This window comes from Mus musculus, chromosome 6, assembly GCF_000001635.26.
Source record: "Mus musculus strain C57BL/6J chromosome 6, GRCm38.p6 C57BL/6J".
In the NCBI taxonomy this organism is placed as follows: Eukaryota; Metazoa; Chordata; class Mammalia; order Rodentia; family Muridae; genus Mus; species Mus musculus.
The window spans coordinates 31,720,510-31,745,490 of NC_000072.6; the positions used below are offsets into that span (position 1 = coordinate 31,720,510).

General features: G+C 43.3%; 1 long non-coding RNA gene across 2 annotated transcripts in view; it reads left to right on the top strand.

The window, feature by feature from the left end:
* Positions 1 to 22,579, top strand: part of Gm13846 — a 92,079-nt gene extending 69,500 nt beyond the window's left edge. The window contains exons 1-4 of one of the 2 annotated variants that reach the window (XR_377507.3): positions 10,770 to 14,055; positions 14,840 to 15,137; positions 15,237 to 15,301; positions 22,444 to 22,579. This is a non-coding gene — a long non-coding RNA (predicted gene 13846). Of the gene's footprint in view, positions 1 to 10,769; positions 14,056 to 14,839; positions 15,138 to 15,236; positions 15,302 to 22,443 lie in introns of those variants that run through there. The other variant, XR_001785212.2, reaches the window with a different exon arrangement.
* The last annotated feature ends 2,402 nt before the right edge of the window (positions 22,580 to 24,981 follow it).

Consider the following 24,981-nt stretch of genomic DNA (forward strand, 5'->3'; position numbering starts at 1 on the left):
ATGAAAGGAAGTGAGACTTGGAGAGAGGTGTCTTCAGGCAGGTCCCATGTTTCTGGAGGATGGTGACAGAGCTACTGCTTGAGAGTCCAATTTCTGTCTTCATCAGCCTTGAAAGACTGCAACCACAGTCTGCCCCTAGCATGGCAGGCTCTGGTAGCTATATCCATCTCTTCCTCACTTTGGAAACATCAATGTCCTTTCTAGAAAACCTATTTTGAGAGCTCAGTGATGGGATTCTTACATCGTGTATACCATGCTGAGGATTTGGTGCTCAACTCTGCAGTAATCAAACCCCTAAAATAATAATAACAAAAGAAACTAATCCAGTAACCACGGTGACGGTAAGAGATTGGCTCAAGGATGGTCACATGATCTAATCTATGCCCATCCATAGTATCCTTGGGTACTTTCTGGAACTGCTAGCCAAGGTATTTTCTGCCTCAGTGTTTCTGTCTGTCTCTTCCTGGAAGTCTCTGGTGTGGATTTATCTCAGTAAACCCATCCAGTCAGCCCATCTTTTGGGCTTCTTGGATCTACAGAACAGCTCATTTTCACTATGCTTAAGTTGTTTTGAGCTAATTTTTTTTGTCACATGCAAATCAAGTAGTCCTCAGTAACACGGTTTCTTCCATTCATCTCAGCTTCAGAACGCTTAAGGCATTCTGGGCCATCATCAACAGAAGAGACTTTATAATTCTCTACAACTCCCATGTCCTTTTGTAGCACACCATCTGCTTTTGTGACTGCAGGTGAAGAGGCGGGTCAAGCATCCCGCTGAGCAGAGCTCAGTGGAGGGAAAGCTGGTACTGAGGTCCTTGATCTTACCTACAAAGCCTTTTTGAAAACACTTTTCTCAACCTTCCTTCCTTCTGTTGCTCTTTGGACGTGTTCCCTCTTGTAAATTGATATCAAGAGTCTGAAGCCAAGGGGAGAATTTAGCAAAGAGCTAAGGTTTTCAGAAGGGATTTCAGAGTAGGGAAGCAATTATGCGGGTGGGACTTGGTTGAGGCATAGTCTTGTCAGTTGCTAGGCTTGCTGGACTTACACCGAGTTGTCTCTGAGCAGCTGCCATGTTTCTTCATAGCCAGCATGGTTTCCTCTGTGTGTTATTGCGCATGCATCTCTTGGTGGCAATGTTGGCCCAGACACAGGAAGTGGCAGTCATTAGGGCTAATGACTGGGCTTTAGACTTTATTTTCTTTCTGTGGGCACATGATATAATTACATTCCCATTCCTTAACGTGGGCGTGGCTGAATGACTTGCTATTAATGAAAAGCGAGCTGGAACCACATAGCTCTTCTATGCATCTCCTTAAAAAGCTTTTCTACATGTTTTCTTTTATGGTGGCTGGTGATATTCAAATGTGTTTTGCCCACCAGACTATTCAGAAGGGTGTGGGTATGAAGTCTGAGCAAGATAGAACTACTGGTTTCAATCATCAGAGTTCAAGAGTCCCAGGAAAATATGATATGCCTCTATTCATGTCTTTGATTTTTCTCATCAGAATTGTATAGTTTCCTCTTATGGTCTGTATATATTTTGCTGTCTCTAACCTAAGTATTTAGTTGAAATGCATGTGGATAATATCATGTCCTAAGTTTTGTATTCTAATTGCTCATTGTGGGGTATATCTGAAAACAATTACTTTTGTATGGTAAACTTGTGCCGGACCACCTTGTAGTTGTTTGTTAATTCTAAGGGGATTTTTTGGAGTAAGTTAGTTTTTAATTAATAGGTAATTAATTAATTTATGTGTGTACCTATGCCATGGTGCACATGTGGATGTATGGGGACAACTTGTGGAAGTTTTCTGCTTCTATGATGTGGGTTCCAGAAATAGAACTCGGGTCTTCAAGCTTGGCAGCAAGTCCCCTTACCTGCTTAGACATTCCTACAACTCCTGTATCAGAGGATGTCAACTTCTTAAGATTTTCAATACAATCATAGCATCTTTAAAAACAAGAGGCAACTTTGTTACTTTTCTCCACTGATTTAAGTTTTGCATCCTTATCTTATTCCATAAACTTTTCCAGAGGATTGATTTGAAACCTTTCTTCTGTTCAAACATACACTCTCACTGTTGTGTGCTTCTGGGTTTTGAACTATAGTATTATGTAGCCCAGGCCAGTTTTGAACTTGTTTTATACCCGGGCTGTGTAGAATGATGAGAGAACTCCTTTCATGTTCCTGGTCTTTGTGGGGCATCGGCTAGCGTGTCATCATTAAGTTCAATGCCAGCTTTGGAGTGTGGGCTTTCCATATCAAACTGTCGCTTCCATTTTAGTTTTATGTTTTGTTTTCTAATCCATGAGTGGGTGTGGAATGTTATCAGATGTTTTTGTATCCGTTGGTATAAACATGCATTTTTTTTGTTAGTTTGTTGATATCATGGATTACGTGCACTGACTTGTAAGTTTTTTGTTTTGTGTTTTCTCAAGACAAAATTTCTAAGGGTAGCCTGTGTTCTTGTTTTTAAAACAAAATCCCAAACATTTCATTTACCAAATGAAGACTCAGGAGCCAGACACTGTGGTAAAAGACTGCTCAGAGAGGCAGAGAAGCACCCAGCTGACCTCCGTACTCCACTGACATCTCAGAAGGGAAAGATTTCTTCTCTTCTGCTTTTCTTAATTTTTTTTTTAATGTTCAACCAACTGGTTGCTTGCTCAACCTCTTAACCTATTGTTGACTTTATTTAGATCTTGTTTACAGAAAGCTCTTGAGTTAAAGTTGTGTGCTATGCCAACCCAGCCACAAAACCTTTGATCTAAAATTTGTCCTGCCTACAAGAAGTGCAGAGGTAAAGATGGAGCAAAGACCGAGGGAATGGCCAACAAATGACTTGACCAACCTGAGGCCCATCCCATGGTTGAGAACCAATCCTTGACACTTTAAATGATACTGTTATGCTTGCAGACAGAAGCCTAGCATAACTGTCCTCTGAGATGCTCCACCCAGAAGCTGACCAAAAACAGATGCAGAGACCCACAACTCCATTACATGAAGTTGAGGGAGGCTCGTGGACGAGTTGTGGGAAGGATTGAAGGACTTGGTGGGGATAAAGACTCCACAAGAAGACCAACAGAGTTAACTAACCTGGATCCTTAGGGGCTCCCAGAGACTGAACCACCAACCAAAGAGCTTACATGGTCTGAACTTAGGCCCCCTGTACATATTTAGCAAATATGTAGTTTGATCTTCATGTGGGTCCCCTAACAGCTGGAGTGGAGGATCTTAGATTAAAGATATGTGCTAGGGCAAAACCACACCACAACAAGAAACAGGTCTTTCCAGTTCACAATCTAGGGATTCACAATTTGATCAAATATCTTGCAATTGCGCTGATTGTCCTGGACCTTACTCTGTAGACCAGGATGGCCTGGAACTTAAAGATCTACCTACTTCTTTCTCCTGAGTGCTGCAGTTGAAGATATCACACCCAGGGACGTTTGAGTTTTGAATCAGTGAAACAAGCCCATCAGCTCCAAATGTAAATTCTTTTTCTGTGCAAGTGAATTGCATTTGTGATATTTTTGCATCTGTGTACATGAGTAAGATGATCTTTAGTTTTGTTTTTCGGTAATATTTCTATCTGGTCCTGGTGTCCAGGCAATGAGGAGCTCGCAGAGTATCACGAGGTGTTCAGTCTGCTTCTGCTTACTACAAGAAACAGAGACTTGGTATCATCTCTTCCTTCACTCTTTTGTAGGATTCTCACGAAACCATTTGGACTGTTTTCGAAGGCTAGTAATTATTAGTTCAACTTCTTCCTGTTCATATGATCTCCTTTCTCCATGTGTGCATTTGGACAGTTTGTATCTGTCAAAGAATTAGTTCATTTCACTTAAGGTGACCGACATGCAGGCACATGGCTATTTTTGCAATCTTCCATCATTCCATTTTCACACCCCTGAGACCAGTTGATTCAGCTTTTGTCCCATTTGCATGTTGATAATTTGTAACCTGACTAGCACCTTGTCTTAAAAGTGATTTTATCTTATTTTTGTGTGCAGGTGTTTTGCCTGCATGTGTATCTGTGCTCCACACGCACGAAGGGTGCTCTCCACTGACCCTGCCTTGGGTGCTGAGAATCAAACCTGGGTCCACTGTAAGAGCAGCCAGTGCTGCTAGACACTAAGCCTCCTCTCCAGCAACCTAATATTTTGTTTTAGAGACTCAGCTTTTGATTTTTAACTTCTTGTATTGATTTCCTGTTTCCATTTCATTGATTCCTGCTCCTGCTCTGATTAAACTATTTCTTTGATTAGCCTCGTTAGGTTTATGCTGTTCTCTTTGCTTTAGTTTCCTGAGATGGGCACTCAGATGATTGGATTTATGTGGGTTTATGTCTTTCTTCTTTTCTATCTTATAGTGTGTGTGTGTGTTTGTGTGGTTATATGGTGTTTTTGAGAGTGTGCATATGGTATATATGTATGTGCATGTATGTGTATGTCTGTCTGTGTGGTGTATATAAGTGAGAGTGTGCGGTGTATGTGGTGTGTGTGTATGTGTGTGTGTGTGTGTGTGTGAGAGAGAGAGAGATGTGGTTTATGTGTGTATTTGAGTGTGTGTCTGTGGTGTATGTGAGTGAATGTTTGTGTCTGTGTGTGTGGTATGTGACTATGTGTGTTGTGTATTGTAGGTCTAAATGTGTTTGTGTCTGTGCATGTGTGTGAGTGTGCATGTATGTGTAGAGCATGAGATGTGTGTGTTTTTGTGTATGTGTGTGTGTGTAATATGTGTGTCCATGTGTGTGCTATGTGTGTATATGTGTATAAAGTATGTGTGATGGCTGTGTGGTGTGTGTGAGTGCACATGTGGTGTGCATGCATGTGTGTATCCATGTGTGTGAGTGTGCATGTGTGTGTCCATGTATGTGTGTCCATGTATGTGTGTCCATGTATGTGTGTATGTGTGTGTTTTGAGACAGTGTCTTATATAGCTCTTGCTTCCCTTAAACTCGCTATGCACTCACGATTGTCTTTGAACTCTAGGTCCTCTTACCTTCGATTCCCAAGCAGGAGGTATTACATGCTTGTACTGTTGGGGGGGGGGGCTTACCTTTCTTCAAGAGATAAAAGGAAAGGCTCTTTAATTAGCACATAGATGTAGCCTCTAGCTATTGCTTAAAGAGCCCAGTCCCAATCACCAATATTTTATAGCTTATAGATGCATAGTCATTGTCATAATCTTGAATATGTGACCATAAACCACCCCAAGATGCTCTTCTCTCCTTCATCCTAAAGGACATTTTCCTTAGAGCTGAGTTTTATACAAGCTGAAATGTGCAGGTTTCTAGTTAAGACAATTTTATCTTTAGCAAACAGAACTCATTGTCCGTGCTTTTCCAGAAAACAAGAAGGGGAAAGAAGGTGTAGAGAAGTCAGTAGTTCAGTTTTGCCTCCTGCTGTCTGGGCTGAGACAGAGTTCCTTATTCTATTTTCTTCTTTCTATGCACCCTAATGCCTCTAAGTAAACTTGTTGATCATATTTAATTGGTGTTAAAGCTTTTTGTTTTTTCTGTCTCCTTCAGTCCCACTATGCCTGGCACACACTATCAGGTTCCTGAGAAACCCACATGTTGACGCATCTACAAATTGTGGTACATTATATTTCCATCTTCACCTTGTTTAAAATATTTAAAAATTTTGAGAAAAATTAGGCCACTCAAGATGTACACAAAGTGCATCTATTTGTTTCTAGTATAAAGATTCAGTGAGAGAGGGACAATCAGGGTAAAATCAATAGGCTGCTTCCCTCAAGGCCTCCAGTAATTATGCAGCTCTCTCTGCTCCCCCTTGGCCTGAGGTGTGGCCACAGCCTCTTTTCAATGAACTTGAAAGCTTGATTGCCCTTAGACACCTTGAGTAGTTGCTCCTTCTTCTGCTTCTGCTGTTTCTGCTGTTTCTTCTTCTTCTTCTTCTTCTTCTTCTTCTTCTTCTTCTTCTTCTTCTTCTTCTTCTTCTGCTTCTGCTTCTGCTTCTGCTTCTGCTTCTGCTTCTGCTTCTGCTTCTGCTTCTGCTTCTGCTTCTGCTTCTGCTTCTGCTTCTGCTTCTCCTTCTCCTTCTCCTCCTCCTCCTCCTCCTCCTCCTCCTCCTCCTTCTCCTTCTCCTCCTCCTCCCCTTCCTCCTTCTCCTCTTCCTCCTCCTCCACCACCTCCTCCTCCCCTTCCTCCTCCTCCCACACCTCCTCCTTCCTCTTCTTCTTCCTCCTCCTCCTCTTTAGAGTTATTTATTATGTACATGTTTTTCTGCCTTCTGCCTGAATGCTAGAAGATTTAGCCAGATCTCATTATAGATGGTTGTGAGCCACCATGTGGTTGCTGGGAATTGAACTCAGGGACTCTGGAAGAGCAGTCAGTGCTGTCAACCTCTGAGCCATCTATCTCTCCAGCCCTTGAATAGCTTGTTCATGGGCATTGCTTTTAAGGTGCCAAGCCACACAACCCCGGATCATGTCTCACAGATCTGGTATGTTTGTTGACTCTCACCTTACTGATACTCTTCATGTGACCCATGTTGAGGCCCAAGACCATGGAGTAGGACAGAGCCATGCCTGCTACCCTCCAGTGGCTACTGTGACAGGAAAGACAACTCTTGTCATTTTAAGTAGTGCTTAAGAGGAGCCAATGGACTTAGAAGAACAGTGGTCATGGTTCTCAGCCTTAAGTAACAGAAACCAAATCTTGTTAACGTTAAGCAAAGGTGAATTTGTTGAAATTAACATGGGCTGTTCAGAATATTTTCAGAAGGCCTGTCAGGTCCAGATAATTGGCTGCACACCTGGAAACAACCTTCCAAATCTCACAACAAAGCTAAGATAACTAGTTGTAGAGTGCGTGTCTTAAATGTGTCTCACATATGCGTGCGCATGTATGCGTGCACACATGCACACACATACACACATAAGTTTCATTTAAAGCTCTGCTAAAACAAGAACAAAACAAATAAACAACAAAAAAGAAAAACAAGACAAAGAAACCCCCAAGTCAATGAAGACTCCACTGTTGTTATGAGCAGGCAGTGATACCACCAGTCCTGGTCTTTGTCCAGGGAGCTGGAAGCAGCAGCTACCCCACACAACACAGAGAGCTGTTGTTGCCCATCTCGCTGTAGGGCCTCCCTCCAGTGCAGTCTGGGAGGGTTCTGATGGGTCAATTCCACACATAACAGTATATGTTATGAGAACAAATGAGTGAGTGCTACCCTTTGAGATGACCCAGAGAGGGAGCCTAGACCCTCAGCAGTGTGAGCCTGGGCACCCTGGTTCACTCTGTGAGCTCCTCAGTGGCATAATGGTGAAAGAACAGCAGAGCTTTGAGGGTTGGGGCCTTCTCCAGCCTGAGTTTAGTGAGCAACAGCCATACCCTAGACACAGACTGGGCATACCATGTTCAGATTAAATAGAAGGCCTAGGCTTTAGACTTAAGACCTCAGGCTTCTGATACATACCGATCTCCTTTTCCATAAAATTAGGATTTATCTAGGGACCTTTGTCTGCTTTGTGTGATGAAGTCCCATCAGGGAGAATAGGCCCAGAAGACAGACTGACTCCTCACTAGATGTTTATTAAGTAAGTGACTGATCAAGTTAATAAATATCGATTGCGTCAGTCTTCCTAGCCCAGACCCTTACATCTATGTTCATCTGGGGAGCCTCTTCCTGACTCAATGACTTGGTTTTACCTCTTTTCAGTTCCAATGAAGAGGGTCCAAAAGCACCCAGCTATCCAGGCAGCTTCTGCTTTGGGTGTTGTGATGGGCAACTGCCATGTTCTTCAAAAGGAAGCCAGCCCTGGTCCCTACCATGGTCTTTTCAGACCAGCACCCGGTTGTTTCTTTTCTCTCTTAGCTGCACTTCTCTCTTCAGTCTTGGCTCTGAGTTTTCCCTTGCTCAGCTGGACCTCAGCAGGAGTAGTCTAAGTACGTTGGTCCCCTCCACCTTTGAGGGATGGTAATCAGCTCATGAGAGACTTCTCACCTGGCTTATCCCTGTGTCCTACACAAAAGTCACGTCCTGACCACAGAGACTACAGAGAAATCCTGAGGGACCTAGAAAGGACTTCATAAGTCACCCACTCTTCCTTCGGAGGTAGCCTTTGGGCTTGCTGCCCTTCTAGCTGTTCAGAATTTCCTTTTGATATTCTCATGGCTGGTCTCTTTTTACTGAAGGCTTCAGTATAAAATTCACCTTTTCTTATAGGTCTGTTTGAGGACTTCATTTAAAGTAGCCACCCAGGACCTCCCCACCATAAGGTCATACTGTATCTACCTATTGCTTACCACTAGTTCATTCACGTAGTTATTGATTTATTTATCACAGAAACAGATGGACACTGCACATATTGGAAACTCAAGTGTGTGTGTGTGTGTGTGTGTGTTGCATGAGTGTATGTGTGTGGGTGCATACATTTGCTTATGTGGATGTATTCAGAAATTTTCATACTGGGTATTTTCTAGAGCACTCTCCACTGTATTTTATTGAGGCAGGGTCTCTTGTTGAACTTGGAGATCACCTTTTAGGCTAGTCTAGCTAACAAGTTGCTCTTGGATATCCACTGCCCTCCTTTCAAGCTCTGAGATGACAGGAAAGTCACCATGCCCACCTGGCTTTGAGTGCAGACGCTGAGGATCCAAACTGCAGTCAGTCCCCATGCTTACAGAGATGGCTTGTATTTTACCCACTGAGGCACCTCTTTAGCTCCAAACATTATCTGTTAAGTGAATGAATCCGGTTTAAGGCCAGGAAAGAAAAGTGACTTTGCCAAGGTCACACAACTCATTAGCAGAGACTGTGACTCTTGCCTCTTGCCTAGGTTTTACCTACCATACCAGTTTTCAGTGTTCATAGAGACAGTGGTAAAATGGAGAAACATTTCTCTCAGTATGTGCTCCTGTCCCCATGTTGGCTCCTCGTGCATGCCAGTCATAAATACAAAATTGGTAGAGTTTATATTTTCCTAAACAAGGACACAGAGCCTTTAGGATGCCAAGTGAGAGGTATCAGCTCTCTCTCTCTCTCTCTCTCTCTCTCTCTCTCTCTCTCTCTCTGTGTGTGTGTGGTTGAAGGGAGAATTAATTTGGGGTCTGAAACCAGCTTGTTCTGACTTTCAGGGTTTTTGTTCTGCAACAGCTGCCTGACTCCTGGGTACCATTTGTCCTTTCCTAGTGTGTCTGCCCTGAAAGCCCAAGCAGCAGGTGACGGGAATTTTAGGCACTATGATGGGATGGAAGTGGGTATGGTATAGGAAGGCTACACAGCTTCCCTTTTGTCCTTCATATGGCACTACAGAGATGACATCTGTCTCTGTCTCACAAGTGGGACTCACTGCTCTGGGGTCCTGGAATGCAACTGTCACACTGTGTAAGTGGCCTTGAAAGCTGTGTCATTGGAATGAAAACTCTGCTTAGCTCCATTTGACTTTCTCCTTGACAGGACAGGCAAAGGTGGGATGTGTGTCATTGCTTCCCAAGTGACTGGGAAACAAATCCTCCCATTAATGATTGCTATATGCCACAAAATGGCATGAAACTGAAGGACCCTCAGGTCCCTCAGCCATTGGTTCCATCACCTCTGTCTGCAGCCTGGACCCCATATTCACTCTGGCACTGTCTATTCCTTTGTTCTTCTGAGCTCATAATGCAGCTATCTGGCTGACTCTGAACCTTGGGCAAATTCAGTCATCCTTCCTTGGGATGTGATGTGTTTCTCGGACTGGCTTCCTTTCCAGTCCTTGTTTTCCTGCCTCAGCTTGGCTTTTGCTGCCAGCCTTTCCTGTCCTCTCTTGCAGGCAAAGCCATTCCAGTTGCATTCAAAGCCGCCAGTGCACGAACACAGCGAGGTCTTATAGTGTGGTGAGATTGTAGGTCTGGGAAAAGAGGTGGGGACACTCAGCACTCAGAACAGCTCCCTGAGAGTGGCTTCCAGAAGCTCAGAGCCTCTATACTAAAATCTAAGCATTGCCCCTAATCTACACTCTCATCCCCACACTTCTGAAAGAGGATCTTAGGGTCACTGCTGTGTTTCCCTTCATCTTCCATGGCTACAAAATACACTTTATTCCAAGGACCATTCTAGGTTCTGCCATAGAGAAGTTTAGATCTCTGATACTCTGGCACTTCTGTATAAGTTAAGTCATAGCTGACTTCTGTGACATGCCATTCCAGCGAGCAGTGGCTCATGGCCCACTTACATCCTCGATGCATGTGTCTTGCCCTTCCCTCTATACACGGTTCTCTTTGCTCATTAGGTTTAGTTATATTCTCGGGCTGAAGCCACCTCTAGGGGTTGAAGTCTAATTCACCAGATTTCTCTTTTGGAGACAGGGAAGAACAAAGGCAAAGGCAATAAGGATGCAAGGAGAAGACACACCTGCTCAAGACAGAAACCCTCAAAGCAGCCCCCTTTGCAAACCAAACATTAAAAGTAATTTGTGTTGAGCTGCGATCTCCCCGAACTCAAAAGCACAGGTGTAAGGAGATGAGAAGGAAGAATTATCTTGGAGATACAGTAATAAGCTAATACAGCGTGCATGACAACTCTGGGACCAAGATTCATAAATATATTCATGTTTGCTTCCCGGCAAGACTGATTAAATACCCAAGCAAAAGTTAGAGTTGAAGAGTGAGAGAAAGTGAGAGCCAGTTGCAGAAGTTCTGGGGGAGCTATCAAGACCAGACCCAAAAAAAAAAAATACGTCATCAAACCACAAACAGCCATGGCCTAAGACATTCTGGCTGGGAGATGCCATACATGAACCTGCCAAGTAACGTGTAAAAGGTCATATTTACTGTTCATCAGGCTTTGAGCACATGCATGTTCATGGCTAGGAGAAGAGAGCGCCCTTCTTGCGTGGCATTCTCAGAACTGCTTTCTACTTTCCTAGCAGGAGAGGAAAAAGCAGGCCTACCCAATTCAGGGACAGAGGATGCGACACAGAGAACTGGCTTCCTCTCTAGGCTGCTCCTTGACTTTGGGTGTTGAGGCTTCTACATGGGAGGAGACATTCCTTGGCCTGGCTGTTCACTCTCATGTTACTTTCTTTTGCCTTTTGACCGCGCTGAAAAGAGCTAACCCACAAGTGAATGGGTTTTGGGGAAAAGCCAACAGAGGCAAAGAGCAATCCAGGAGGAGTGGTTGTCAATAAAACCCAGTGAAGTGGAGGGAGATGGAGGCAGTTCAGGGAATGGCTTGCTTCCTTCTAGGCTAAGGGGCCGAAGACTCTGGCTGTTTAGTGGATCAAAGAGAGACTGGTCTGGGTTTCAGGTTTTCCATTCATGGAGTGGGTTTGAGAATCCTCCTCTCCCTTCCCTCATTCTCTTTTTCCATCCCCTGCTAGGATCCATCTCAGGACCACCCACTCTTCTGTTGCTGGACTATGCTCCCCTTATATTCTCTGTGTGATCTTTTGCAATAGTTAATTTCACAGTGATGCAGTGAGCTCAGACATCCCATGTTATTCCTCTTGTCCACTGCTTCTGTACCAGTCCTATATCCTCCCTTTTCCCTTCTCTCCCCACCTTCCTAGGCACAGGTTAAGTGTTACCTGCTTTATTCACTCATGTTCTCAAGCGGGTCCCACACATCATCATTTAGGATACATTTATTGTCTTCATCTCAGTGATGAGAAAAATGAGACACACGTGGATGCTAAAAGGTGACGGAGAAGTCTATAGAGCAGGCAAAGGGTAGTGTTCTGCTAGGTTTAGTCTTATCCAAAGCCCTTACAATATACTGCTTTAATTTCCATCTTTTCCCCTCCCCCTTCTCCTCCTTCCTTCTCCTCCTACCCCTATTCTCTTTCCCTTTCTTGTTTTTTGACACAGAATCTCACTCTATACCCAGGCTGACCTCATACTCCCTGTAATTCTCCTGCCTCAGTCTCCCTAATGCTGGGATTGTGGCATGTTTCCAATACCTCTATGTTTTCTAGTTATTATGCTATTTAGTTATTTTCTCTGGGTCTTCCCTCACTAAGTGGGTAGGAGGACTGGATGATCAACTTTTTTTTTTCAGTTTAGGAACTCTGGTCCCTTGAGTCCTTTGGATATAGTCACCTCTGTGCAAGCTTGATCTTTCTGTGCCTACTGCCTCGCTCCCTCCTGGCCCCACCTCACATTTCCTCATGAGGCCGTTCGTTATCCCAGGCACTATCTAGGGAACCCTGGTTTCAGCACCAGTAGGCAGAGAAGAACAGTTGGGAGCCTGGCATGTGCTGTATGCCTGACACTACCTGGTAGAGGGATGCAATAGGGTGATCATATATCTTCAAGGCCCGTGCTGCTTGGTCAGGTCAGTTATGCAAGAAAGACAGTTCTATGCTGTGTAAACACATTTGCAGCTAGAGCTCCGGGTGGCCCCCCTGGGGCCTATTTCTGGGCCTTGGTGGCAAGAACTTTCTTCACTGAATGATTGACAGAGCTGTGGGGAAAGCTAAGCAGATGGTGATTTCTCTCAGTATGAAGGTGCACTTAACTAAAGGCTGTGGGACCAGGGATCCTAGCTGGCTTCTAAGTCGCATGTTCCACAGTCCACTACCCTTGATCAGAGTCTTCAGGGGCCAGTAGAATCCTCTGGGAAACCACCCAAGTTGGGGTGAAGCTGGTTGGCCTCTGCAGGAAGAAGAGCAATCCCCACCTTGCCTTGTCTCCCTGTCTTACTTGGGAGTGGGTGGTGTGGTGTGATGGGTGCGAGCTGAGGGCACTAACTGGGCAGAGCATTCTGGGAATGAACTCCACTTTATCAGTGCATGATTAGCCACTCATATTAAAATGGGGGATGTGTTCTAGACTCTGTGACAAGCCACAAAGCTATTAAGAAAGGGCTTGGCATTTAGTAATGGCCTGAGGTAAAGGTCTTACTCAGTCTCTTAGAGGCTAGGTGGCTTCTAAGTCACAGAAATTTATGTCTCACAGCTCTAAAACTTGATGTTGAGGCCAGGATGCCAACATGGCCCAAGCTTTATGGGATGCCTGCACAGCAGAGGTCTTTTTGAACAGACCGCAGGCTTCCCAAAATCTTACTTGCCAGAGAGCAGCCAGCAGCAGCAAACTATCTCAAGACTGATAAAGGCATTGGTCCTATGCAGGGGGGCCCCACACTTGCAACCGGGCACAGTCTCAATCACCCTGCCAAGGTAATTACCCTACCCTAGTCCCATCACTGTTGGGATTTCAACAGATGGATGTTAAAAGAACACAAGCATCCAGTCCTCAGCCAGATCAAGATGTTGAAGTGTTTCAGGTATGATATCTGGGAGACATGAAGACAGTTGTCCAATTCAGTTAGAGAAGCACAAGGCACCACTGTCTGGCATCACCAACAGCCCAGGCTTCTGAGCGTTAGAACAGCTTGGGGCTGAAAGTGGTGCTTTCTGTCTTAATAGCTCACTGTTGGGTCTCTGGGACTTCCTCATGCATGGTCCTGGGCTTCAGGATCCAACAGGACATCAGTGGGAGCAGTTTTCCTCCAGGGAGCACCTGAAAGGAGCTTGCCAATGTGTTCGATCATGACTCTCACAAACAGCTGGCAGGGATTCAGCACAGCCTTGGTTTGTTCTCATCTTTCAAGGTGAGCAGCCTTGCCATCTTTCTGCTCAGAGTCCAGGGGAGGAAGAATCCCAGATACCAAGCCCTCAGAAACCCACCATCCACAAGAAACAGCAGACTCCAGTTCCTGGATCCTGACTAGAGGGAGGATGAGAAACATGCCCAGAGATGGACTGGAGACTCCATCTCCGTTGCCACCCTCCCTGGAGATGAGGCACCTGACCCATTGGGTTGTCTTCTCCCTGAATCTCTGCAACTTCCATTTGACATCTAGGTGAAAGACACTAGACATCTGGGTGTCCTTGAGCAGTAAAAATAGTTGTTGTGAAGATGTGAGCATCTTTATTTGCAGTCGTCGTCGTCGTTGTCGTCGTTGTCGTCATTATCATCCAAGGCAGCTCAGGCTGAGGAACCTGCCTGCCATAGATGTGCAGCTGGCAGACTCTGCAGATGGACACACAACCAAGAGGGCATGGTTCTGCTGTCTAACCACTGTGCTGTCATCCTGGTAAGTGGTTGTCTCCAGACTTATCCCCCAAGCTTCATACATTCATCTTGATCCACACTGCCTATTCGCTATGGCCACACACCTTCTGTGACTCCTGAACACTTCAGCTGCAACTTGTCTAAGTGAAGAAGTATCATAAATAGAAAGTACAGTCAGTTTCCAAAGACCCATAATGAAAAGCATAAAGAAAAATAAAGATGTGAAATATCTATTTTATATTGATTATATGTTGAAATGATAATCAATTGGGTGTATTGACTTAAGTAAAATGTCAGTATGATTTATGCTACATCTTTCTTTTCCATAATTTTGCATAACCCCCAGAAGCTTCAAGGTTGCATGTGTGGCTTATATCTGGGGTCCCTGTGAAAGTGCACATAGGTGTGCTTGTGTCCATGGCTGAAGCTATAGCTCAGTCCCAGCTCCAGGGGACAAATGCTTGTGCAAGGCATCCCCTCCCACCCCCACACTAGCTTTGCTTTTTACATCCTGGACTTTGCCTTCTGTAGTGGGAGATTGGGGTGGTGGTGGGGAGGGGGAAGAGGGAGTTCTTAATACCTGAATCTCAGAGCTGTGGCAATAAGTGACATGCCCATCTAAAGCAGGCAAAATGAAAGAAGTCCCCAGTAGATGTAGATGTGGCCCTTGCTTTCTTACCCCAGTTTCCATTCCCTGCTAAATGTGGTACCAGCTGGTGGTGACCAAATGCCAAATTGGGAAAAAAAACTCCAGAGAATGTGTCCCTGCTGCTTATGCACTTTCATTGTTCTCTGCTAACTCCCAGGAGGCCTGAGCATCAGTTTCCATCTACATGAAGGTGTTACTGCTGCGAGAGAGCTCTCTGCCCTTTCTGCCCAGTGATGGTGGATCATGGGATCTCAGATGCTAACTGGTGGTGTTGGGTCAAGCAATCCACCTCCAGGTTACAGTCGTCCCCACCTCTGCTGGTGGGGTTCTGCCACAACTCATGCCAGAGTCTCCTTCAAGTGGACTCTAGTACCAGGAGGGCTAAAGCAACCTGGTGATGACATTGGACAGATGGTGGGTTTGTGCCACGTGGACCCTTCTGGCAAAGGAAGACTGTAAGTGGGTGGTGGGGGGATCCAGTTGGCTCTAGCTTCTTAGTTTTTATCTTAATAGATAAATCGTGTGTACTATCACACACAATATTGTGTTTTCAGGCATATCTGCGTGGTGAATGACTGAATCCAAGGAACATACTTACGACTTACTTGATATAGTTTTGGTGAGTCGCTCTGTCACTGGGGCCCTTACTGTGTGGATAGGAATTTCTAATGGGAAGTATGGAAGAAATAAATGTATTCTAATTAGCCAAGCATACTCAGTCCTGAGCCTACACACATCAGGCACATGGCCATAGATAAGTCTCCAGGTCTCTCTGAGCCTCTGCCTTACTTCTACAAGGAAGTAAAGTTGACATAGCCATTGTAAGATGGACTCAATGTATGTGAAATGTGCATTATGGACAGTCATTTGAGGCTGTTATTAACATAGAGCTGTGTCCAGTACAGAACTAGGAGGGGCATTTCCACCTCTCTGCTGTGAGAGTGCTATGCTTGCTTGTGTGGAAGAGTGCCAGCAGCAGTAGCCCAGGGAAGGACATATGAACTTCTGGGCATTGCTCCCTCTGTTTGTCAAGTCAATGTTTCCCCTCTGCACTGTGCATTTAACCACCGGAATCATTGCCAACTCAGAAGCCTACGGGTCAGAATTGGTAAGTCTAAGGACAATTTGTGACTAAATTTCAGTCTGCCCATAGTTTAGAGCAAACAAATGATTCATACTATGTCCTTGGCCCATCTGTAAATCCCCTCGGGGCACCTACATCCTCTTTAATGAGATGGGATGAGTAATCCTGGCCTCTCCTTCATCTTACAAGCCGGTAACAAGGATGAGTCAGGTAATGGCTACAGAATCCTTTGAGGTCCTTGGAGAAATCGTTGCTATATAAATGCAAAGTATGATGTCCATTTCCATTATATCATGATTTGCAAATAAAATTTTAAGCCTACAGCACATCCATGTCAGTGCCTGCCTGGCCAGTCGTCTGCCATAGGCACTTTTTAAAAAAGTGAATGAATCATCTCTATGCATTACTTGGGAGCACACCTTCCAGTATGCAGCAGGTGAGGTTATATTATTATGCATATTTGTCTTCATATGCCCAGCATACATGTCTGCTCTGTCTCATGTCAGTAGATGGGATTTCTGAAAGGCCCATCTGTAGGGACAATTTTGGACTTTTGATTTCTTTGAAAAACACAGAAATATGGTAAGAATATGTTTGTGCTTTAATCCCAGGTGTGGGATGTGGGGCTGCTGCAGATTGCCCACAGCAGCTGGCTATGATTTGCCTCTGGAAGGGGCATGATTTTGCCAGCTGCAGACAGCTTTTGTGATTGTGACGTTTGGAATTCTGGGAACTTTTGCGAGGGTGTATAAATGCTAGGGCCCTGAGAGGCAGGGTTGTTGTTGCTTGGTTACTATTTGTTAAGTAGTCATGAATAAAGAAGAAATAAGAAATTAGTTATCCTGATGGTGAAGATCAAACTTGCCCAAGGAACTCTAATCAACGGGAAGTAGTCTAAAGATAACATTACCTTCTTTCCCCTCGATCCTTTTTTCCTCCCATATTGAGTGTTAGGGGTTGAAATGGTAGGAAAAAGCCGGGAGAAAGATGGAAGAAAGAACCCACCAAGTAGGCAAAGTCTGGCTATACTCATCATTAGTGATGGACATGGGAGGAGTTTCTTGCTATTGATAAGGACTGACTTCTAATGAGGATTTCATGCTCATTGCTCTTCCTGTTTCCATTTCAGGATCCTCTTGATTGAGCTGTTTGGAAAAGAGGTCCTGAGAGTTGCTAGAAAAATCACTTCCTAAAGACTTTAAGCAGGGTTCGCCTGATTCCAAAGAGGAGATGGTTTGATAGAAACACTTCAGTTCACGTACCCCTTTAGATGATGTTACTAAATAACCTCACCTAGGCTAGAATGAGCAAGCCTCAGCACATAGGAGGCTTGGGTTTGTTGTCCATGCTTCTGAAAGCCCAGAGCTTCTGCCAAGGTGGATCATAGCTTACAGGGCTGAGTTTTCTTCCTTTTAAATAAAAATATACTGAAATTTGGTCCATAGGGGAAAGTTTGTATTGATCCTAAATTGAAGGAGACATTTCTCCCGTGTTTAAGAAATCTCCTGTGTCTTGTACTCAAATGTAGACAGTTGGGGTCCCCTGGGGTTGTGTCTCCCAGGATCACCCCTACTCATCAGTATTGACCATTCTTGCTTTGTGAGAGAGTCAATTTATGTTCACAAAATCCTCCAGTGCTGGAGGGTTGAGATTTTTGCATCTTCTGTCTTTATGGGCACCAATGAGCGGGTTTTATAGTCCAAATGCTCTGAAAGCCTTGGGCCTCTCTGTCCCAGCTCTCTGACCATTTTGACTGAGTGCTGGCACACTGCTAGATACCACTGACCATGCACGTTCCAGAGTAACCCTCAGAGGCTCTTTGCCTCTGAGGTTTCCTCTTTCTCACTTAAGACAGCCTCCTCAGGTGAGAGTACGGCTTCTCCTCTGTCTTTTCTCATGCCCACCTTGAATCTAAGACCACCCTTCTGATTGCTTGCGGTGCTTATAAACACTGTGTTGTATAGTTGCCTGCCTTAATTACTTTTCCTGTTGACATCGTAAAAATGCTATACTCTAACAAAAGGAACTTAAGAGAGAAAGACTATTTTGGTTCACAGTTTGAGGGAACAGTCCATCATGGTGGGAAAATCAAGACACCAGGAACTTAAAACAGCACACTGAATGCTTGTGCTCAGCCCACTTTCTCCTTGTTTATAGTAAGGTCCAGAGTCCCATCCAGGGCACGGTGCCACCTGCAGTGAAGTCTTCCCATCTCAAGAAGCATAATCAAGAGGATAACTGCCCACGGGCATACTTGTGCTCAAAGTGATTTTATATCTCATCAGGCTGTCAGAGGGGGTCAACCCATCAGAGTACCTTAGACGCCAACTATCTAAATGCGGTCTTACTGTCTTTCTTCCATATCACTTTGATTTTTTTCTGCACTCTTTGCCTTGGTTTGTGGGAGCTAGTAGGAAAAGCAGTCCAGCAACCTCATAAAAAATCGGAAGAAAAAAAAGAATCTTGTATTTAGTTTCAGACTGCCATTTTCTGTGTCCCAGTGAAGCAGCAATGGAGTCATGTTTTCTAATAGAGATTTCACTTTTGACCAGCACTAAACCTTAGGATTTTGCTAATGTCTCAGGCCATGTACTATATAAAATACTACAATTGGCACACAGACCATTGGGTGCAAGGAGAGTCAGGTGCAGAGTTTCCCAGGAAATAGCCCATAGCTCATACCCCATAGCAGTTTGTTGTACATGGTTAACTCATATTATCTTTGTATGTCAGCTCCTCATTCTACTTTCTGCTCTAAGTGACACAGCCACTTTTGGGCATCAGAGATGATGAAGATGACTGTATCAGGACTCACTGTCTCCTGCTCTGCTACTCACCTTTTATACCCAGCCCTCATTTCACGACTTCATTGACAATTAGTCTTTTTTTTTTCATTTTTTTTCTTTCCATTTTTTATTAGGTATTTAGCTCATTTACATTTCCAATGCTATACCAAAAGTCCCCCATACCCACCCACCCCCACTCCCCTACCCGCCCACTCCCCCTTTTTGGCCCTGGCGTTCCCCTGTTCTGGGGCATATAAAGTTTATGTGTCCAATGGGCCTCTCTTTCCAGTGATGGCCGACTAGGCCATCTTTTGATACATATGCAGCTAGAGTCAAGAGCTCCGGGGTACTGGTTAGTTCATAATGTTGATCCAACTATAGGGTTGCAGATCCCTTTAGCTCCTTGGGTACTTTCTCTAGCTCCTCCATTGGGAGCCCTGTGATCCATCCATTAGCTGACTGTGGGCATCCACTTCTGTGTTTGCTAGGCCCCGGCATAGTCTCACAAGAGACAGCTACATCTGGGTCCTTTCGATAAAATCTTGCTAGTGTATGCAATGGTGTCAGCGTTTGGATGCTGATTATGGGGTGGATCCCTGGATAAGGCAGTCTCTACATGGTCCATCTTTTAATCTCAGCTCCAAACTTTGTCTCTGTAACTCCTTCCAAGGGTGTTTTGTTCCCACTTCTAAGGAGGGGCATAGTGTCCACACTTCAGTCTTCATTTTTCTTGAGTTTCATGTGTTTAGGAAATTGTATCTTATATCTTGGGTATCCTAGGTTTTGGGCTAATATCCACTTATCAGTGAGTACATATTGTGTGAGTTCCTTTGTGAATGTGTTACCATTAGTCTTTATCCTGTTTCTGTCATCATCTAAGGGCTCCCTTGGCTCTCATACATCCATTCTCATTTCCCTAGACTCTTTGGGATTATCCACTCTCGTTTAAGAATTATAAACTCCATTCATTATGCAGGGTGATGCTCCCTTTAAAAAAAAAAAAACAGACAAACTAACTTAATGTTCTCCCTCCCTCCCTCCTTCCCTCCCTCTTTCTCTTCCTTTGTCTGTCTGTCTTTCTTGTGTAGTATGTGTGTGAAGACATGTGCCATGGTGCTTATGTGGAGGTCAGAGGACAGCTTGCAGTAGCTGGTTCCCTTCTTTCACCATGTGAGTTGTAGGTTGTCCGTTTTGCTGGCAAGTGCTTTTACCCAGTGAGCCCTCTTACCAGTCCCCACTGTCTTTTCATCAATGCGTCCATGGTATAGCTTTCACTTCTGACCTATCTTGTAATTAGTTTTAAAAACTGGTTTCTTAATAGGAATCATGTTAGTTTGAACTTGTTTTTACTAGCCATTATGTTCATCTCTGCTATTTAATTTGTGTATTTATAACATTTGCATTTAGTGCATTATTGAAACACTGGACTCTAACAGTTCTTTTTGTTTTCCATTGTTTTCTTTCCTACTTTTTAAAGAATTATTTGGATATTTATTTACTGTCCCCCTTTGGTTTATTTATTGACTTTTGATTTATATTTCTTTGTACTGTTTTCAGTGGCTACTCTAGGACTTATATGCACACAAACAAACTTTAAAAATATAACTAGAATTAAGAATTTACCACATCAAATGAAATGTGGAAACAATATAAACTCCTTGCCTATTTCATAATAGCTATTATGCATGTTATGTCTATCTTGGCACGTGCTATGCCCACCTGTAGTGAAAACTCCATCCAATAATATAATACTACATTTTAACAAAATTAAAGAACGTACAAAGATAAAAACCCCATAAGCTCATTATGTTCTCTGGTTTTTAGGTCACTGAGGCTCTTTTCTTGATGTTTTCTGTATCTCTATGCTGTTCTTGCCCTTCACCCTGCAGCCCTTCTGTTAAAACAGATCTGCTGATGAGAAATTCTCCTCATTTCCCTTCATCTGAGCATGCCTTCATTTCACTGTAATCCCCCGAGTGTCTTTTCTGAATACACAATTCTGCCAACAGCTCTTTTGTTTCAGCACTTTAAAGATTCCACTCACAGTCTCCTGGCCTCCATGCTTCTAGTGAGAAATTCATATTCTGAAGTTTGGTTCCCTGATGCTATTTCTTCCCCTTTGGGTGATAGCTAGAGTTTGTCTATATCTTTATCTTTTGGCTGTTTGATTATATATCTAGGTGGGTCTTTCTTTGAGTTTATCCTATTTTAAGTTTGCTGAATTCCCTGAGTTATAAAATTATGTCTTTCATCAAACCTGGGAAAAACTCAGTCATAGTCTGTGCAATTATTTTGTTCTGTCCAATCTCTTTCTTTTCTTCTGAGACTCAAAAGACATGAATGGTGCAACCTTTGATTTTTCCTATGGGTCCTTGAAGCCCTTTTTTCTTTTGATCTATCTGTTACTCAGATTGGGTGATTTTATTGATCTGCCTTCAAGTTCACTGATCCTTTCCTCTGCCATCTCCATTATCCTATTGAGCCAGTCCAAATGTGTTTTATTTCAGACATTGCAATTTTTTTTGTTATGAAATTTACATTTGTTCCTTTTACATAATCTTTTGTCTTTTCTAGGATTTAAAATATTTTTGTTTTTAAATCCAGAATGAACCATCCAAACATCTTAAAGCACAGTTATAACAACTGCTTTAAAGTTAGTCTGTTCAGTCTAGTATCTGTCCCTCTGATCTTAGCACCTGCTCATTATCTAGTGTTGGCTGTGTATTTATAATTCTTTAAGTGATGAGTACTTTTGGATTGTTTCTCAAACACTTTGGAAGTTGCATTATGAGCTTATGACTCCCACTAAAATATGACATGAATGTTGATTTTTGTTAAAGTAGGTGATGATCAGTTCAGTCAGAATCAGAATATAAGTTTCATTTCAGTTTTGTAGCTGGTTGTTTTAATGCCAGGTCTTCTTAGGTCTTCAACTGCCACTTTGGACCTGCCTCTCACATGTGCAGCTCACAAAGCATAAGAGTTATCTTCTTTCTATTCTTTTCTTCTCTTGGACCAATAAGACTATCAGTCTCTGTCATGATTTGAATATACTTGGCCTAGGGAGTGACACTATTTGAAGGTGTGGTCTTGTTGGAGTAGGTGTGTCACTGTGATCGTGGGCTTTAAGACCCTCATCATAGCTGCCTGAAAGTCAGTGTTCTGCTAGCAGCCTTCAGATGAAGATGTAGAACTCTCAGCTCCTACTGTACCCTGCCTGCCTAGATGCTGCCATGTTCCTGCCTTGATGATAATGGACTGAACCTCTGAACCTGTAAGCTAGCCCCAGTTAAATGTCCTTTATAAGTCTTGCATTGGTCATGGTGTCTGTTCACAGCAGTAAAACCCTAACCAAGACAATCTCCCAGAGGCCTCCTCTCCTATTCTTTGGAAACTCATAATGTCTTACAGAACCATCATTTGGTTTTAAGGGATAAAGATGATTCTTGGGACATCATAAGAGAAAAAGTAATGGAAAAATGATGTGTGTTTATCCCATACTCTGACCAAGGAGCTCTTTTCTTGGGACCACAAACACACACATTGCTTTTATAACTACCTGCTTCATTCTCACAGTTCTAAAATTAGGTTCCTTTTAAGGACATTGTCTGAAGAGAAATAAAATTGAAAAAAGCACTGAGCATTCCTTCTACAATAGCCAGTGTTCTGTTTCTGTGGACAGAGAGAATTTCTCTATGATTTTTTTTTGCTTCTTTTTAATCTCATATGAAGTTTCATAATTGTGACTACCCTGAGGTGAAATGCCAACAGACTAAAGACAGGAAGTCAGAGGATGGAGAGATAACACACAGGCTATGTTTCTATGCTTATCAAGAAGGACATTGCATTCAAGTTGAGTGTGATGGTTAATATCATTTGTTTACTTCGCAGGATCTAGAATCACATAGGATAAAAGGATCTGGGCACATCTGTGAAGACATTTTTGGATTGGGCTGAGATAGGAAGACTCATCCTGAATGTGGTGGCACCATTCCCTAGGCTGGAGTGTTGGACCGAATCAAAAGGAGAAAGTAAGCTGCGTACCAGCATTCATCTTTACTATTTCCTAACTGCAGATGCAGAGCTCCCTCCAGCTCCTGTTACCAAGCCTTATCTACAATGGTGGATGGACTCAAGTTATGAACTCAAATAATCCCTTCCTTCTGTGAGCTGCTTTTGTTAGGTATTACAGCAATAAGAGAAGTAATTTGTATGAAAACTAGTTCACTTTTCTTGATAAAAGAAATTCCCAAACCCAAATGTTTTATGTCTTTCTCCCTGTAACCCTATGGGTCTGTTTCAGTTTGTCTCTGGGTTTCTGTTGTGATCGTTTGGCTTTCTGTGTGACTGGTTATCTTTCAATACCTAATAGAAACCATCATCTCAAGATACATATCACCTTTCAGTGTTGTTCAAGTGGCATTTGCCCTTTAATTGATTCATTATCAACAGATTCAATGTATCACTAACGAAATTTCTAAGTTTTCCTCGCCTCGTGAAAACGCTGTGCTAATTCTAAGATTTGTAGGAAAACACAGAATCTAAGTATCTAAAATAACTGGAAATAAAGGGACATTGCTGGAGGAATTGTGATTGCTAGCTTCAAAGCTGACTGTGAATCCAGTGCAGTAGCTCATTTTTTGATGAAAAGTGGGGCACAAGCATCATTGGAGTAGAATGAGAGCCAGGAAGAGCATGTCATGTCCAGGAACGACTTATAGTTAGTGAACGACAGACCTCAGTTTTGTTTGTGACATCCTGTCCTCCCTGTGAAGCTGTGAACTTGGAAGGTCACACCCACAAGGTTAGGCGAATGTACACTGACAGAAGCAGGTTCATAGCTCCATGCTCCATGACACGCTGGGCTTCAGCCTTCACTTCCGGTCATGCGTGGTTCCTTGAAACTCGGGGCTTCAGCCTTCACTTCCGGTCGGGCGTTTCTACCTGTACCTCTCAGCTCATTGTTGAACTTGGGCACTTTTGAAAAATATCTTATCTAGCATGTTTTGTTTCTTTGCCAGTGGTATTGGTTAACTAGGCTTAGAAATCACCACACTGCTAAAAAATGCAAACTCCATATTGAATATTAACGTTCTTGATGAATGATTCTGGAACCTGTATTTTTATGTACGGTTCAAACCTAGCCTCACTAATCCATATATTCATAATTTATTGTTTCAGACTGCTAGTTAGTATTCTATTGTGCCACATATTACATTTTTCTTTGGGTGTTTAAGTTATTTCCAAATTCTAAAGTTTTGTTTATAGGCAATGCTTCAAAAAATTGGATAATTTTTGCGATATAAAATGTCAAGGAGAATATTATTGAGCAATAAATTAGATGCATTTTAAAATTCAAATAGACATTTTCTATATTGCTCCCAAAGTGACTGTGTTTATTTATGTACCTCAGGACTTTCCTTCTCTAATCTCAAATTTCCGAGATTTAAGATTTTGGTAGATCTCCATTGAGCAAGACTTTCTAGGTGTCTGTAGAGACACCTGTGCAGCCGATTGATGATTGATTGGCTGTCATCGGGCCACACGTTGCAATTACAGATGAGGGTAGGGCAGATGCATGAAGTGAAGGCTGTCATTCAACAGCCACCACAGGCATTTCTGAATCAGGATTTCTTGACAGTGGCGTCACAAGCCTACCCTGACCCCAAAGCCTTTTCACACCTCGAGTTTTGATTGTGTTCTCTGGGTCACTCACGGCTACAACTATTTTAGGTTTCTTGGAAGTGCAGATGAGATAATAATATAATGTCTTAGAGACACAAAATACAAATGATATTAACATTGTTATTTTAAAGCCCTTTGTTTGAGATGTGGTCAGGTATAGTCCAGGCCAATCCCAGACTTGGATGATCTTGAATCTGGCACCATCCTGCCTTCACATTCTAAGTGCCAAGTGCTGGGATCACAGGCATATATTACCATGCCTATTTGTTTAGTTCGTTTTTGAAATTAATGTTTTAGTATACAAAACAATGGGCTTCATAATAACACTTCCCACATGCATACCATTGTACCTTGCTCATAATTGTCCCTCCCTCTGAATTACTCTCTTCCTTATCTCCCCCCTCTCATTGATTCCATTCTTTCCCAGAAACGTTCCAGACTCCCACCCACATCCCAGGTAATTGGCAAGCCAGAGGACAGAGCTGCTCAGTCTCACTAGGATGATCAGGAACTCTTAACAATATACAAACTCTAATTTGGTGGGACTGGGTGAGACCTGGGATTCCATTTTCTAAGTTGCTCCCAGCAAAGGTAAGGGAGCTGGGGCTAGAGTAGCATTCGTCAGCCCCAGTGACAGTCCTGGCTAACCCTTTTCTTCCCAGCCCATTTCTTATTCATGAGCTCTTTTGGGCTAGTCCTACCTCCGGCACAGGTCCGGGGTGTTGGAGTCAGGTTAAGCTGGAC